The sequence below is a fragment of the Teleopsis dalmanni genome, chromosome 1 (assembly GCF_002237135.1).
Source record: "Teleopsis dalmanni isolate 2A chromosome 1, ASM223713v2, whole genome shotgun sequence".
In the NCBI taxonomy this organism is placed as follows: Eukaryota; Metazoa; Arthropoda; class Insecta; order Diptera; family Diopsidae; genus Teleopsis; species Teleopsis dalmanni.
Genome location: NC_051846.1, coordinates 160,840,632 through 160,847,650, shown reverse-complemented (window position 1 = coordinate 160,847,650; position 7,019 = coordinate 160,840,632).

Sequence of the window (7,019 nt, the reverse complement as noted above, 5' to 3'; positions counted from 1 at the left end):
TTTTTTATAAAAGTACTGTGACTGTTTGTATTCTCAACATAGGAATCCTTATAAACATTAGAAGTAAACAAATGATGTCGTCACATGCCTTAGTACAGCAACGAGAAGCAGCACACTACACCACACGAATCACTATTAGAACTGTTGAAGCAACAAGTTGTTAAGTCATCAGTAAGAAATATATATACAAAAGCAAAGCATTTGTAAGTACCACATCGAAAAAAACATATGCCAACAAAAATACTGGTTTTTTGTTGCTAACACAAAATGTTGATATGATTTTTGAGCAAAATGAAAGAACATTTGTATTAAAATATCAGTTAAATTGTATCGCTCGTTTAAAGAAGGTTGTTTTTGAAAACTTAAGAGCCGGAAAAGGAATTATTTTACATTTGTTTCTTAAATTACAACAAAATTTTAATAAAAATAAACTAAACTCAAAATGCAGTTTAATAATCGTTTGTTATTGAAGATCATTCAATTAGTAAGTGAAATAATTTGTTTACTTTTAAAGTAGTGTTGTGACAGTTGTTGCTATTATTTCTATGTGTAAGAACTTTATTTTTATGTGCAGCTTATGTGATTATTTAATTTAATATATAATAAAAAAAAAATTAAGAAGAAAGTTTAATTGAAATAATTAAAAATTTCTTTACTCTTTATATACTTGCTCCGTGGTGCTTTAATAAACATTCTATGTTATTTCAATTTTATTTTCTGCCCTTGAAAATTTTCTGCGGAGTTTTATATGTTTTCAAAAATATGTGTGTATCTATCTATCTAAAGAGCCTTCTTATTTTATTTGGGTATATTTTGATAGCCCATTTCTGTGTGTTTTATTCATGGATTACCAAATTTTTTTCATCAATCAAACTGGTTTTTTTTACCCCGAATATGTATTCCGTATCTTCGATGCTGCGAATATAAATAACGTCATTCATATAAATTTTGTGCGTAGTTTGTTGTTAGTGAAGCATGGATATCCGTACTCAATGTTAGTATATAAATATTTTGTTTGTCATATAAGGTATCTGTGATTTTCAAAGAAGGAAGTTATTTTTGATATAATAAAATTAGTTTATTTCATTTTCTGCTCCTTTTTTATTTTGAATATTATTTGCTACACTTTTGAACGTGTTTGGCGAGATATTTTATTATTTATTCAAGAGAGCAAATCGGGTATCTGAAATGACTGAATTAACTGACTAAATTGATGGACCCTATTACATATAAGTTATATCTAATGCAGTTATTTTTGGTAGTGGATATAAATATATTACTTTTACTTTTACAATTTCAAATAACAGTGACAATCTATATACTTCAAATTTTCTTAATGACATTTATAGGGTTTGATATTACTTAAGATTTAAGATTAGCTGACAAACATTTAAAATTTTTGAATTGAATCCTTTAACATATGTTACTAAATCATGAATAATAGTAGAGGTAAGTGCTACTTCAACTCGGTAACTGTAATTATTATTCGGTAACTGCCTACTCGGTAACTGCTTATTCGGTAACTGCTTATGCGGTAAATGCTTAATCGGTAATTGCTTATACAGTAGCTGCTTATTCGAAGTGGTAAGATAATAGACGTTTGAACAGGGGTTTTCAATTCTTTCTTGGTAAAATCATTAAATTGTTAGATAATTTTGTTTTAGTTTATAAAAATATTGGTAACAGAATTCAACTATTTTATTTACCTAAGCATTTCTTATATTTAGTTTGAATATTATATTGTTTTTGTTTTATTATTTTAAATATTATACAAAATACCGTGCTAGTTATCTGTGCTTCATAAATCTTCTGAATTATAACATTTATGGCTTTTAAATTTCAAGTAATATACTTGAAAACTTTGTCTTAGGTATTAAATTTTGTTGTCCGAGCATATTTAAGTAATATTTTTTAATACCATTCAATAAAACAATAAAATAATTAAGAAGTGTTCGCTTTTACTACACATTTATGAATATTATTGTAATATACAAAATTCCGGTGTCAGATTATTTGATAAAATGCAATTGTTTACAAAAAATACAAAACACAAAAATAACATTCAGTAAATATATGTATCTTTATAGAGAAAAAAATATTTGTTTATTTTGCTTTAGTCAATATTTACCGCGTGATTTGTAACTTAAACAGCTGAAGAAGTGAGTCAGAAGAAAAGCAAATTTCAATTTTTTATCTAAAAAGATAAAAGTTTGCAAAATGCATTTTGCAATAAAAAAGTATGATAATATGTTTTATTATAATTTAATGTAATATCATGAGTTCAGAAATGGCAAACTCAATGATGATTTATCCGTATATAGCCATCTCTTGTTAAAATTTATCATGTTATATTTACTATCTACGTTTCCTAACGTCTAGTTATTATATTAAATTCTGTTTAATGTGTTAGTGCAGAAAAATATGAGAAGTATTTCTCGAAGAGCTTACATCATTCCGATGCGTTCTAAGTTTACAGTATTCAGAGTTAAAACTTTACAGAATTCGTAAAATAAGAAGCATTTCCTGTTATTATATAATATTCTTGAAATTTATTTATTTTGACTCATGCAAAATATATTTACTTATCTTATAAAACGGTTCAGTGTCAGCAAAAAAAATTACAGGCCTCTTCTCTTTTTTTCGAATGGAAATTAAGAAGGAAAATATGCAAAAGATACAGATAAACCATACTATCCACATGTCTGATTGATGTGCGAACTTTTGATTTCAAATCTTACACAATCTGTACATAAATCTATTATTCTATTTGTAATAAATTATGTTACACCCAAGTCGTAGACACCTATAGACTTATTTATTCTTAGCACACAAGTCTATTATCAGTAAAGGTTATTTACCTATGTATTTACTATCAGTAACAACTTATAGGGTGCTTAATAATAAAATTATATATTCTTAACACATAAGCTTTTTACTTGTTTCTATCATAAGTAATAAGTAACGAGCCCGTAATAAGTAATATATCTTATACTTTCACTACACAAATTTATAATTTTTCTTCCATTAGTGATAACTTACAAGTGACTTAAAGTCATAAAAACGTACGAGCTAAAAACTCTACACTGTCATCACACAAATCTATTAATTTTTTCTTTTATGAGTAAGAAGTTATTAAGGACTTATTATATTTTACACTGTCAGTACACAAATTTATTATATTTCTTCCATTAGTGATTAGTTTCAAGTAGCTCAAAGTCATAAAAACATACGAGTTAAAAACTCTACACTTTAATCACACAAACCTGCTAATTTTTTCTATTAATAATAATAAGTTATTACAGACTAAACATATTAAAAATTTTCAGTACCTAAATTTATTATTTTCCTATCTATATTTTTCTATCAATGATAAGTTGTAAATGGCTCAAAGTCATAAAAAGTATGAACTGAAAACTCTACACTCTCATCACACAAACTCATTAATTATTCCTATTATGAGTAAGAAGTTATTAGGTACTTCATATACCATTCATTCTCACCACACAAATTTATTATACCTATTTATTCCATTAGTGATAAGTTATAAGGAGCTCAAAGTCATAAAAACGTAAGAGCTGAAATCTCTACACTCTAGAGATTTAATTTTTTCTATTATGAGTAAGAAATTATTAGGGACTTCATATACCTTACATTCTCACCACATAAATTTATAATTTTGCTTCCATTAGTGATAAGTTATAAGTGCCTCAAACTCATACATGCATAAGAGCTAAAAAGTCTACACTCTACACATATAAACCTGTATATTTCTTAATTATAAGGCAAAAGTTATTGTATACTCAACACACACATACCTTACACTTTCACCACACAAGTCTGTTGTTGGTCTTTAGTGATAATTTATGAATGCCTATGTACTAATAATACCCTACACTCTTTACATTCGAGCCTGATACTCTTCTTGTGTTAGTCCTAAGTTATGAGTCGTTTAAAGTTATTTTAGTACAACTATTTTAGACAATATTAACGTATCAAATAGCTTTTATAAAATGCCAACTTGCAAAATTTTTTAGTTTATTTATTAGGAATATATGTACGTAATGTATATGTATGTAACTTCCGTAGAAATTTATTTGTCGATTTAAAGTTTATCGGCTTCATCAATTGTCTTTAGACTCTTTATGGCAGCCAGTGAATTCGCCAATTAATAAAAACCTTTTGACATATCGCTGATAGCGCCGTTTTTGTCTACACACAAATTGACAAAAGTTTTAATTTATTTATTTAATTTAGTACAAAATTAATTATATTATTAATTGTTAAATAAATTTATTTTTACATATGGTTTTTTCGACTAAAATGCCATAAATTCAATAGATGTTCTTGCCACGAGTTCAAGAAGCGTGCGTATTTTGGCGTATCAGATATATTTATAAACATATCACATATTTTTTTTTGATGGTTAATTATAAATCAGCATTTACAGAAAATATTAGTAATAAAATCACTAAGGGTTTATAATTTTCGACAAGTATTAAGCTTGAGAGACGTGAGTCGTTTTTATTAGTAATACTTAATGTAGTGTGAAGCTGTTTATACTACATAAAAGTTCAAAGTTAAATTTATTCGTAGCCATAAAATAAAAAATTTTTAAACAGTTTATCTTATATGTATGTCTGTTCATTGAGATAATTCTCTAGAATTTATTTCAAATTACGTCATTGTTGATATATGCAAAGCTAAACAAATGCGCTTTATTTAAATTTTTTTACTTCTCATAAATAATTAAGTCATGTAATTTCTTTGTGCTATGATATCATTTATAAGAGTTCTTTTCAATTAGAATTTTGATATTTTAAAATTTTCTATTTTTATAATTTTCTTAAGCAATCATTTTATCGCTATTAGATTTTTATATATAAAAATTGTTATTATAGTGTTCAGCGTAATATAGTATTAATATTAATATAATCTGCTACTGCTAGAATTTGTTTATTAACATTTAATTACTCATTGGCCTTAATTGTATCAGTTCAGCGGAGCAATATGAGCATTAATCTTGAGCTTATATAGACTCATGTAGTATAGTATATTTTAAATGAATCATATAGTAACTTTATTAATACTTGAACATAGCAAATTATATTATATTTAAATTTATTTCAAAAAGTTTTAACATTTATAACCATTGGAATATTTTTATATGTAGGTAATGTATGCTTTATAACAAAACTGTATTATAGAAGAATATAATTATTCCATTAATTGTTTACAAGTATTGTTTACTAAAGCTTGAAGTCCCAGCTTTGATTTCTAAGTAAATATATCTTCGAGATCCCTTTAGAACTTAAGTCAGATACAATCTATACAATCTATTGGTTGTAATAATATAGTAGTAATGATCTGTTTATGAATGCTGAATGTTCTTAAATGTTCTTAAAGTAGCTTTATTTAATCAATATGTTAAATATTAAACTAGTATTGTTTGCTAAAGCTTGAAGTCCCAGGTTTGATTTCTAAGTAAATATATCTTCAGAATCCCTTTAGAACTTAAGTCAGATACAATCTATACAATCTATTGGTTGTAATAATCTAGTAGTAATGATCTGTTTATGAATGCTGAATGTTCTTAAATGTTCTTAAAGTAGCTTTATTTAATCAATATGTTAAATATTAAACTAGTCTTAAGTTAGATCGCGAAAAACCCTCGAATTTCAATATAAATATTTCCATTTGAAGAATAAAGTTATCTCCACTTAAAATGGTTTAGTTACGTGGAGTTACCATACATTTGCACTTGGAGAAAGCTATTGACCTTAGTAATGTCCACTTCAAAACAATTCGTGTGCTAACTTAAATAAATTATTTAAGAGAAAATTCATTAAGTTTATCTACGTTACATAGGTCAAGTCAAAGAAAAAACGATCTTCCAGATATTGAAATTGTATAGTGTATAGCTCTGAACAAAGACGTAAAAAGTGGTAAATGGACTCTATCTCCCATTGTTTATGCACATGCCTGCATTGTCTATTTATCGAAAAACTCAGTCATTGGAACATCGACGGGGGAACACAGTGCTGCGTCAATGCTCTTATTATATACGTCTTATATATATTATATACGCTCTTATATGTATATGTACGTCACACGAACGTGTATTGAAACCTAGAACAGTAACATATGAAGTAGGTTCTTCATGCCTTAATAAATTTGTTAAATTTGTAAAAAATATTACAATTTTTATTTTTACAAAAATGTTTAGATAAATATTTATTTAAAAAGAAATAGCGTTACATATACAAAATACAGTGAAATTTCATATTAATGCAAACTTGTGTGTGGGTGTTGCCGATTGATTTAATAGGTAATTTAGTTTTCCTAAGCTGTCAGTAATTGTTGTAATAGAGAAATATTAGCACTTCTACAAATACTTAATTATAAAGTAAATAGCATGAAGAAAAATTAACTACACTCAATCAATTAGTTAGGGTATCAATAAACATTGTGTACCATAATACACAATTATCTATGAGGTCAAATTCGACATGGATTGACGCAATCCATCAAATTTCTGTTCGAAAAAGTAAAATAAATTTTATGTATTATCGCTTCTGTTGATTTTGAAACTCAAATAGATTGGTTATAATATCATAAGGTTTATTCATATTATTTAATGCAATGTGAACCAACGTCAATCAACCACTAAATGAAAATATTAACCGATTAATGGCTGGAACAAATATTGACATAAGTCATAAATGATGTATGCTTTATTGCTACTTATTTTGGAAGTCTGTTTACTATATTAGCAAAATGTAAATATCTTGTAGCGAAATTGCCCTAATTTATTAGCGCTGTAATATCAATTTCAGTATTTATTTATTGAATAAAACCCAAGCTATAGATACAATGAATTGTGTTATTGTGTATATTCTGTACAGTAAATAAATGAACTGATGTCATATTCTCACTCTTTGACAAAAAAGGATAAATAAATAATTACTTTATTAATAAGTACAATAACACAATAATACAATAAGAATATATTGCCAAAATAA